Source organism: Pyxicephalus adspersus, chromosome 5, assembly GCF_032062135.1.
Source record: "Pyxicephalus adspersus chromosome 5, UCB_Pads_2.0, whole genome shotgun sequence".
In the NCBI taxonomy this organism is placed as follows: domain Eukaryota; kingdom Metazoa; phylum Chordata; class Amphibia; order Anura; family Pyxicephalidae; genus Pyxicephalus; species Pyxicephalus adspersus.
Window position 1 is genome coordinate 86,265,116 of NC_092862.1, and position 12,224 is coordinate 86,277,339.

The window sequence follows — 12,224 nt, forward strand, 5'->3', positions numbered from 1 at the left end:
TTCCCTCCCCCTGATTTCTGGTTATTGATAGTATTTTGCATAGTTTTGCATTTATTGTAATTGTGATTAAAAGCTTTGCTTTTGTGTACGCTGGTTTAGAAGCAATTGTTAAAACTTGATTTAGTATTTGTCAAGATTGTTGATCTATATAAACTGATTGCTTATTGTACTCTGAGAGCATCTGATGTGTGGTGTCCTGCCACCCACCCTTGCAATTACAGCTCTGATTGGCTTGTTCTGCTCGGAGGGGCGGCCGTAATAACCTGTGTGGATCCTGTCCTGTCTCCTGGCGTCACTCTGTTAACATTGATTTCCCTTCCTGCCGAGTGCAGTCGGCAGAGGGCAAGTCTATGATTCTGCCATGTGTCAATTGACGTATGAGAGAACCCAAAGGTGTGGTTCCGCGTCATGACTGAATGGAGACGCCATTCCCGCAATCGGCGGCTCTATAGGAGGAGGTTGTGTGCGGGCGAGCAGTTGGGAATGGAGAATTCAGCATGCAGGATGCCATTTAGCAATTAGTATACCCCCTATTGGGCTTTTTTTCATCTTGAATCAACTGGTTCTTACTTTTATTGTAACACGTCCATCATTCCCTTGGTTTCTACTTATAATCACATCTATATGATGCTTTGGAATATGTATTTCTTTGCAAAGTGCTAATACTAAGATGTTCTATTGACTGAACATGAATAGGGATGTATTAATATCACTCCTATGTAATTACCACATTTGCCATACTGTTGAACTGGCGGCCATTGTTCCCTTGGTTTCCACTTATAATTATATCTATATGATGCATTGGAATTTAAACTTCTTTGAGAAGTGCTAGTACTAGGATGTTGTATTGAATGAACATGAATAGTGATATATTAATATCACTCCTATGTGGTTAATAGATGTGCTAAGGTCTATATAACTATTTATTCATTTAGATTGTTATTCAAGGGAATACTTTTTAGCATCCACTTGTTCATTCAATAGGCTCCTCCTAAATTACATCTGCTGTTTTTGCCCTTCTGCTCCTGTCATTGTGCTCTATCTCTTGCTGTGGATCTGCCTTTACAATTGGGAAGAATGACTCCATTGCTATTTGGTTATCAGTGTTATTTACAGTAGTATGATGTTGAAAATATTTGTAAACGTATTATTCTACACATTACTGATAATTATAAGCATTGTACCTTTTTTTTTTTATACACTGTATTTACTGATCTTAGGTCTCTATATTTGATTCATCCTGAAGTCGCGAAACGCGTCAATGTAAAATAGAACTACTAAGAGACCACATGTTATAAAGAGATCCATGTTTAAGATCCTGAAAAAAAACTTGTGATGTATATTGTAACATTGTTTATGATATATAGGCAATTGTACAATCATTTATCTTGGCTTGTACGTTTACAGGGTAAGCCTTAGCAACAGTCCTTTTTTTTTTTTCAGAGCCCCTAGAGGTGAGGATGTTACACTACAGTCTGTTGCCAGGTTGTGGCCCCTATGCCCGCAGAGGCTGGTGACTGCTGACAGACAGAAATAAAACGAGGTCCCAGAATGTAAGACAGGAACGTGGTCAAACAAGCCAGAGGTCAGAGAAGGCGGAAAAAACAGAAATAGTCACAGGTCAAAGCTGTGCTTTTGAGTCGGTACACAAGAAAATCAGCATCTGGAAACGCAGACAGGAACAGCTGGAACCTAGGAACAGAACAGAGAACTCCTTGTTAAGGCAATTTCCTGTTGCCAGTTACTTCCTTTTATATGGGAGGTCATGTGGCAAATTGGAGTCACATGACCAGCAAGTGAGCAAACCCACCACCAGAGGGAGTGCTGGAGCATAGGCAGCTCAGGTGGTGTTTACACGTCTGCCAGCAGAGGTAGTGTCTCTGCGGAATACTCTGGTTTTCTAGGGTAGAGGGGCAGCTCTTTGTTTAGGTATATTTATCTGCATAAATATGGAAATTAAATCCCCTATCAATGCATATAGATATTCAATTAAAGAAGGTTCATGCACAAATAGCTAGTCATTCAAACAGTTTAATTAAGAAAACAAGGTAAGACAAAGTACACAACAATATTGTCAGATATTTAAACACATAGGAACTTCAATTATTGATACATATATATATATATATATATATATATATCACATGGACATAGTAATTAGTAGTAACCCCTGTAATAATCTAGTAACTACTTAGTACACAATACATCAAAACAATATAATAAATAAATAATAGCATAGACATATACTGAACAATATAAGAATGCAATTCAGGAATGTGTAATAGCTACCTGTAAAGATGTTGATGGGTACTCCATGAGCCTGATTCCCTAAGAGCTCCCATCATTCCCTTCTATTTGTTATATTCCAGCACCCCTTTTATATAGTTAAGTCCCATTAGGTAACATTGGGACTCTTGTATTGGTTAGTGGGTGTGTTCTGTACAATGACTATCAGTTGGCACACACCCTACTAGATTGGGATTGGTTAAGGTAATTTGATGGACCTCCCAACTAAATTTGATACAGATATATAGATTCCTCTTGCTGGAATCTAAATGTAAGGGTCAACCAGAGGTCCAGCTGCGTTATCAACCCAACCCATCTGTTTGATTATGCATCCATCTTCTGCTGACTCAGGCTTGATGGATTAATTGCCCCTTGAAGGCCCTACTAGTGATCTGTTCTTTCATCTGTTTGTTTGTGGTTTCTTGGCAAACCCTCTATTGGTATTTACTACCTCTTGTTATTCCTGTGAAGTCCTTGAATTAGAGACCCCTAGGCGGGCCAGAGGCCAGTACAAAGATACAACAGGTTTTCATGTTTACTTAGATACAGTCTCACTATTAGGATATCTCCAACAGGGCACCATATACATAAATCCCTGAACACATATCTATATACACATATATGTACATTTATATCTATCCACATATATCTATAAATATCTATAAACAATCTTGAGGTGCAACACTCTTAGGATCACATGAGCAGGATGTGACCAGCAAATAGCATTCCAGAACAGGGCAGCTGCTCCTGCTGGCTGCAGAGGAATGTGAGGTGGGTGACACAGATCCCCTGGTGCTGTGGGGATCTGTGACACTAAATGGGTATATATGAAAATGTAATGAGAGAAGTGAGTGGGCTCTGGTGTTTCTGAAAAAGGCAACAGACCTGTTAATGTTGTTGAGTAAATCTGGTAATGATTTTTACAGTACTTTGGGTTGAAGAATTTTGTGTGCCAAACAGCATCTTTTGTTGATCTAATATTTTGACCTTATTGTATATTTAAGTTTTTTACTATTGCCTCTCTGGAGTAAATGAGCCCTCAGGAGTTTTGCCTGACTTTGGGGGTGAGGTTTTCTTTGCTGGGCTGATTCCCTGGCCTAAGCAAGTTCCATTCCCCCAACAGGCTGCTCCCACTCAGAGCAGCCACTTTCCCCTTTGTGAGGATTGCCAGTTCCCGAAGCTTTGTGACGTGTGTGTGCAGTGCCTTGGGTCTTCTTACTGAGCTGCATGTTTGCTATGAGTGTTCTGCTCTAGGGGAAAGCTGCCTGCAAGGTGACGTGGGAGATGTTTCCGAGGGCCTGGCACATGGGGAGGAACAGGGTGAGTTTTGAACCTAGAGAGGACATAAATACCCACTTCCAGTATGCTCATTGCGCTCACTTACATGGCGCTCTATTGTTATTATTTGGGGATTCAGCTAGCTAAACAACAGGAACAACTCTTTCCCACTATCATTTGCATCAACTGCATTATGGCAGTATCTTACATCATCTGCATAATGGTAAAAATAAACTGATTTATATCCTTGTGAAGAAAACAAATATTCTTAAAAAATGCAAACTAATCTAGTTTATCTCAACAAAACATCAATATCGGTATTGATGTTTTGTTGAGATAAACTAGATTAGTTTGCATTTTTTAAGAATATTTGTTTTCTTCACAAGGATATAAATCAGTTTATTTTTACCATTATGCAGTTTAACTTATCCTGGTGTGTTTTCTATTTAGAATCGGTACAATAACAGTATATGAAATTTTGATAACTCTGTCCAATCACCATTGATATTCATTACTTTTTGATGTATACTTATTTAGATTCAAATACATACAAATTACTTTTTGGATCAATAATCATAATTGACTATAGGACTTACCTGTTATGCAAGCTTAGTCCCAAAACCTGGGTACTTAACTCTCCCTTACAAGCTCCTCAAGAGTAATATTGTAATTATTGTAAGTAAATTTAACGTATTAGCTTGTAACTTATTAATCTCTGATTGCTCCCCTTTTTCATTGTTAATATAGTTGTTATTTGTGTAATATTTTCCCTGGACTATCTCACGAAACGCGTCGGGATAACAATAATATCACCCTTTTTTGTGTATTTAAGACTCATCTGTGTTCAATACCTACCTTGTTTTTATTCTATCAAAAAAAAGTGTATGTGGTATATTGTTATAAGCTGTGCATTGCTTTTAGGAAGATTATCAATAAAATATTTTGATGCTTTAAAGATTGATGCCTTTGTGCCACATAACTCCCTAGTTTATGGATTCACCCTCTGTGTAAATAACCCAAGCTCTCCTTTGACCACCCTCTTTTTGTATTTGTTAATAATTGCTAGGAATATGGCAATCCATATGCAATAGTTTTTAATTTTCTGGGGTTTCCTTACATATAATGAATATCCCCATCGATGGATAATTGCTTTACCATACTTGAGTGTTCATATTTAGGTTACAATAAAACTATAAAAGAAAAAACTATCCTGCTTTGTTGCATTCACTCTCTACCCTCCTATGTTACCTGATCCAACTCAATGCCCCTGATTCATCATTAAAATCCGCGATCGCTGGAAGCGCGATAATAAGCTGTCGGATAAGCGCGGCTCCGTGCGCTAGCTTTTTCCGGTTGTTGAATAGCGCGATCGCGCACGATTCCGGATCGCTAATACGAATGCGCGACCGATAATCCGATTTTGCTTGATGAATCAGGGGCAATGTGTCTTGATTCAGCCATATCAATGCCATTAAAAATCTAATTTGACCCATGAGTGTTCTTCCCATCTCATTTCCCTCTCAGATTGTGTTTTAAGGTTTTAAAATGTATCTGGCAGTCGTTGGGGTTGGTCAAAAGGTTCTATTTCATTCCAAATTAGCAGGTGGGAAAAAAAAGTAAAAGAGGCGCATGCGCCAGCATCTATGGCAGTGAGCTGCTAGACAAGCCGGCTCCCTGAAGGCTCTACCCACACCGATGTGTATCCAGGCTGAGCAGCTTCCAGGAAACGTGCAGTGAGATGAGACTGAAATTACAGCAGCATAATGGTAGGAAGAAACACTGGGAAGGAGCGTTCCTCTAGATCACAGATCCACCCAGAGCAGGGGAAGATGGTTGTACGCCTGCCTGGAACTCACCGCAAGTAATTCCAGCGGGTCAGCAGTCCGGCGCTTCAGGTAGGAGAGAAGGCATTGAAGCAGGGTAATGGAAGGTGATCTCCCCTTCAACCTCCCAGGGGGCAAAATTGGAAGGCTTTGGTATTTCAAGCTCACAGCATGGTGGTAATATCTCACAGAGCCAATCCTTACCACAAAGTCCAGCTTTTTCCCTTACAGCTAATAGTGAGATTTCATCTGATAATGTACTTACCTGTTCAGAAAACAGACATAATATAACATCTCAAAATAACCCCCTGCCTGCTGTTTTTAACTTGTCAGCTGAAAGTGAATCCAGAGTGTTGGAACACCTGACAACTATTATACAAAATTAACTGGTGAAAACCTTAGTGGTTATTACAGCTGAAATAAAACTAGATCTCCAAGGGATTGGAAGCAGATTAGAAGCTATTGAACAGAGTATGGATAATACTAATATTAAAGTTTCGCAAAATGTAAAACAGATATCGGCACTAGATAGACAAGATAAAGATTACAACATAAAATAGACGATTTGGAAAACCATTCAAGACAATCTAACTTTCGTATGCGAGGATTACCAGAGACCTTTACAGATATAAAAACTGTGTTTAAGAAGTTCTTTTTGCCTGATATCCCAAAAATAAATCTTGAAATTGATAGAGCTCATTGGTACTAAATAAAGCACAATGCCTTCCAAGAGACATATTATTGAAAATTCATGATCACTCCACTAGAAAGGTTAATGAAAATTTTAGTGGGAGAAGATCCAGTGATATTGGAGTGTGCTTGAGTTCAAATTTACTCTTACCTCTCAACATACACTATTTAATATCGGAGGACTTGGAAACCATTACTTCAAATCCTTATATCTCATAAGATAAAGTTGGGCCTATCCACTGCAGTTGGATTTTGAATTTCAAGGCAAGACATTTTCCTTCTCTACACTTGATGAAGGCAAACAGTTGTTACATGAACTTTAGCTATCTCCTTTGACGTCTACCCAAAATCAAGAAACAACCGCAGACCAAATTTCTTTATATCCGCTATGGCAAGGGGCGAATCAGAGCCCTAAAAAAGCTTAAAAATCTACTTAATGGGATATTGATGTTAACTGGAACAACATATTGTGGTCTATTTTTGTTTCTTGTATTTTTCTGTTTAGTGATCTTGTGGGGATCCTTTAGGAGAGGTTGATTAAAGGTTATAATAGGTGCGCCCTATCAAACAATGTAATAGATTAATTAGAGAGCTTAGGGGAAATTAGACTAATAGCATAGGTTGATTTTGTTTGGAAATTTCTGGAGATTTGGCAAAATAGACTAGCTTGGTAATTTACACTGGTGGAAACCAATAGGTACTTTTATGTATAATATGTCTTTATTGATATTTCAACAACATTACAGACAGAAGAACATAATTAGGAAATAGACAACCAAAAACGTGGAGGGGGGGGGGGGTATCAGGAAAAAAGCAATGACACAAAATATTAGTATTAAATAGTACCACACACGCATTCAAAAATCATTTTACATAGAAAGCGGCAGATCACATGACTAGTCAGGATATACAAAGTCTGCTGTTAATTATACCCATAAGTTGTTGCAGACTCAGAATGTAGTAAATTACCTCAGGTACACCCAGTCATCATATTGAGTTGGAAAGGTAACACAGTCTTATGAGAAGCATACTACATGTCTTGTTCACTGGAGGTATGTTTGAACATCGAGGGACAGCCTAAGCATTTCCCATATATCCCATTCTATGTTGTGACATGGCTCAGTCTCCTCCTGGAGTATTTGGCATTCAAAGCTCGCTATACTATCCATTTCTGTAATCCATTCCAGCATAGTAGGGCCTTCGGAGGAACCCCAATGTCGAGCAATAATCCTCTATCCCGCCACTATAAAGTGGAGCAAAAGACCTCTTTTAATAGCTTCATTAGAGCCAGGAAGAATACCGAGCAAAGTAATGTATGGATTTGGGGATAGATCCTCATTCATGATCTTGTTGTAGACTGCAAATATCTTATTCCACAATGTAGCAATAGACGGGCAAGAACTTCATATATGCAACATAGAGCCAGGGTCATGTCCACATCTCCAACAAAATGGGGAGTATGTGGGGTTAAATCTATGTATAGATATTGGACAATTGTACCATCTGCCAAGGAGCTTATAGCTTCTTTCTTGGTCACTAGCTGATCTAGATAATTTATGTGCATATGTACAAGACTTTTCCATCTCAGCAGGGTCTAACCTACATCCTAATTCATGTTCCCAGTATTTAAAAAAGTGGGGTGTGGTGGTCCCGAGTTCCGTTAAGAGGATATCATTATATGGGTGCTATGCCATGAGTCACTCTATCATTTTGCAAATTAAGAGATTCAAAAGTCGTAAGGGGTCTAGAAATGTTGGTTAATGGGTGCTGAGATTGGAGAAAATCTCACAATTGGAAATACACCAACCAGGTAATTCTGTCTTTGTGGCAGTTGGGCCAGTGTATAGAGCTTGTATGTGACCTTGTATATTCGGACCTAGTCCTGTTTCAAGGTTTCCTGAAGAAAGACCCAGTGTACCCGGTCGAAAGCTTTTTCAGCATCAACCGATAAAATACAAGTAGGGACTGCGGATTTTCCAACCCAATTTATCAGAGAGACTGCTTTTAGGGTATTGTCTCATGTTTCCTGTCCCATCACAAAACCTGCCTGGTCATGATGGATAAGGTGAGGCAGCAAGGCTTTCAATCGATTGGCCAATAACATGGAATAGAGCCGGATATCCAGGTTAGTTAGAGAGATTGGTCAGTAAGTACTACACATAGTATGATCCCGACCTGGTTTGGGTATCACTGATATGAGAGCCTCCAAAGATTGTACGGGAAACACAGAGGTGGCCGACACTGCGTTAAATACAGAAAGTAAAAATGGTGAAATAGGTTTCTGGAACATCTTGTAAAACCTAGGAGTGAACCCATCAGGGCCCGGGCTCTTACCAGGTACTAAAGACGAGATACATGTTTGTAATTCCATTTCCGTAAAAGGGCTGTCTAATTGGGATTTAATTTCTGCAGGTTTAGTTGGTAGTGCCGTGTCAGAGATATAGTCATGTATCTTGGACGGAAAAAGATCCAGGTCCATATCAGCAAATTTCCCTTTCAGATTGTATAAGTCTGAGTAAAATTCCTGAAAAGAAGAGACAATTGTCTGCGAGTTGAAGGTTTTCTGTCCAGATCTCTGTCGTATACAAGGCACTGTGATACTTTTAATTCTAGGATGTAATGCCTTACCTAGCAACCTCCCAGGTTTGTCACCCTAGTGATAAAATAAGTTACGGGTTCTATCTCTCGGCTTCACCCAGAAGCAATCTCAATTGTGCTTTTTCTGGGACAAAGATAGCAGGAGCCCTGTGTTAGGTTTCTGTTTATAGGGTTTTCCAAAGAACCAATATCTGCCAACAGACCTTTGATAGCTGCAGATTTGTGTTTTTTAAGCCTAGCTGCATGTTTGATCAAATGGCCTCGCAGTACACATTTAAGTGCCTCCCATTGAATAGGTAGGGGCGTATCATCTGTGTCATGGTCTGATAGAAAATGTTTGATAATGTTAGGGAGCTTCTGCGCACAATCTGGGTCAAACAGCAGATCGTCATTTAACTTCCATGTAAAGGAAAATTTTGGTACATCTGTGACCCCCAGAGATAAAAAAAAACACGGTGCATGGTCTGACCAGATGAAGTTCTCTATAGAAACTTCATGTGGGGTAACCAGGATATGTTGGGATACTAAAAACATATCTAAACGATGGTACGTATTATCTGCCGGGGAGAAAAAAGAATAATCTTTATCATTTAAATGGGTAACTCTACTCACATCAATTAGGGAAAACTAGGCGAGAGCTTGCTTTAATCTTGTCAGCCTGGATCTTGAATACGGGCCACCTCCTGATGAGTCCATGGAGGGTTCTAGTACAAAGTTGATGTCTCCCCCAATAATGACCTGACCTTCTCTAAAATACATAAATTTGTGCAATACATCAATGTCATATTGGATCGGGTCATGATTAGGAAGATACAGATTTGCTAGGGTGTATGTTTTTCCATGAAGCCCTATTTTTAAAAATAAAAATCTACCCATTGGGTCTGATTGTTGATCTAGTACAGTGTATGGAACAGACTTATGAATGCCGATAGATACCCCTTTAGAGCACAGTATGAAAGTTCTAAGAAAAACATCTAACATAAATAGGCCTGCATATAGACATAAATTGAAACCTGGGATATAATCCAATGTCCAAATGATGTCGCAGCCCGTATCAAATAGTCATTCCAAAAGGTCTATTTGTAGAGAGTGAGTGAAAAATAAAATAAACATTGGAACACATACTGGGAACATTCTCAGCAGAAGGCAATCTGGGTCAACTGCAGCAAAAGCGTAAACGGGTATACAGTAGGATCAGCAGTAAATATAGCCCGCTTCCTGATGCCTACAGTCACATGTTGAGATCGTAGTCATGAGCCAGGATCCACAGCCTAGACCAATCTCTCCTAGAAGTAGTCCTGCAAAGCCAGTGGGTATAGTAGATAGTATACCTCTTAGGATGAAGAAAGACTTGGAGAAGGCAATGTGAATCCAAACCATCATATTCCAAAAGAGGCAAATATGAACTGAAAACATAATTTTCCCAAAACAGTTCAGAAACCAGCAATTGCCTGGTGTCATTGAGGGAGCTCAATAGGTGGTATGTCAAGTGCTGGAATGATTTTTGGGAGGTAATCAAAATTCTTAAAGGTCAACATCTGCCTTTGGGAGCGGATATATAACTGGAAGGGGAAACCCAATTTATAGAGGATATCTCTTGACATTAATTCCTCCAATAGTGGTTTAAGAGCTTTGCGGATTGCTAATGTGCGCCTGGATAGGTCTGGCAAAAATGACAACTGTGCGCCATCAGAATCCAGAACCTGTTTCCTCCCTGCAGCCACCATGATGTCTTCTCGAACATGAAAGTAGTGTATTCTACATATGACGTCCCTCGGATGTGATACATCAGAAGGCCTGGGACCCAGCGCTCTATGGGCTCTATCAACAAGAATTTCAGTGGTTACAGGCCTGTCCAATAAGAGAGAAAAATCCTTTGTACAGTGGTCATTAGATCTGGAGTGGTAGTGGCCTCAGGTAAACCGCGGATTATGACATTATTTCGCCTATTGCGATTTTCCAAATCATCCAAAGAATAAACAGTGGAGTGAAGTTGGCGGTATGAATGGCCACTTGGTCCTCTATCTTAGACAATCTGAGAGATAAGGACGTTTGTTCCACTTGTAAGGATGATACATGTGATTATGTAGATTCCAAGCTTTGCCTAATTTCAGAAAGCTCTTGTTTAAAAGAAGCCCTTATTTCTTTTAAAGCTGAGGGGGGTTTTTGCTCATCTGTAGATAAGGGCGAGGAAGGAGGCTCTGAATCATCTATGGAGTGATGAGATAGCTGTGAGGTAGTAGAACCGCATGGTGCATCTACCATCTTGTTCTTCCCTCCTGGATCCTCAGTGACTGGCGGTGACCGTTGCATGCGTTGTGTAGTAGGAGGAATCCCCTTCTTATTGTGCCCAGTCTTCAGTGTCTACGGTGGCATTATGAGGAGAAATAGCCCGAGGAAAAAGCACTCTGGAGCTCCGAGTCTCGCGTCTCTACCCAGTTATGTGCAAGCCACGCCCCCCACTAGGTACTTTATTATTTTGAAAGAATTATGTTACTTAACTGGAGAGGCATATTAAGCATATTAAGCATATTGGTCATGATGCAGTGGTAGTTCTTACCATGAATAAAATGTCTTATTAACTCGGTAGCATATCGCTATTCAAAGTTGGTGGGAAGAGTTAAGGGAGTAATATGTGACCCCTTTTTCTTTGAAAAGACAATTTAGTGGGGTGGGGCTCATAGTGCAACTCCTACTAAGTCCCCCATAGGATTTTGGAACAAAGGTATGTTCTAAAAGCAGGGGTTTTCTTGGGGCAGTCTATATGCACTCAGTTACAATGTGGGAGCTGAGTGTCACATGTGGCTCAGGATCCCTGAAAACTTTGAAAAAGGAAAAATGTTTTGTCGCTTGGTTATTTGTCTTTGTCTTCAGTCTTGTCGTTATCCTAGTGCAGCGATGGCGAACCTATGGCACGCGTGCCAGCTGTGACACGCGAAGGCCTTGCAGCTGGCATTGCTGAGCTGCCTTGTTTCAAAGGTGAGAGTCTGTCATTGCTTTTATAGAACATTAACGTTTAAACATATCGCACGATTATCTTTCCTGTGCATCTTCCTTTAAATACATTGTTTTCTGGAGGATCTTTGGGTGTTCAGCATTCCTTTGGGAGTTTTGTGTGACAGCAGAGGATTAAGAAGAGATGTTTTAGTCGTAGTCTGAGAAGCCAAGTCTCACTCCCCGCCTCCGCCTCTGAACCCGCCCAGGTACTCGCCTACAGCACCGAGCGTTCTTCTGTCACGCCCTCCCACTCTGGCGGGAGACTTGAGGAGAACAGGAGACGCAATCTGCATTCTACATCATTTATTATTAGGTAAACTTCTACTTTGCCCTACCTGTGCTGCCTAAGTTTAATTGGACCAATAATACTAATGTTAATTATAAACTTACCTGGGCTCCTTTTTAAAAACCTATTAAATTATCTGGCTATTTGTCAAGGTGTCCAGGTTAGGGTTGCACAAGTCTGGTTTTCACCCGGACAGTATATTTTTTGACCAAAACGGATGTCTACAATTAGTAAAATTCCCCAATCACATATTTTTTTATGGGGAC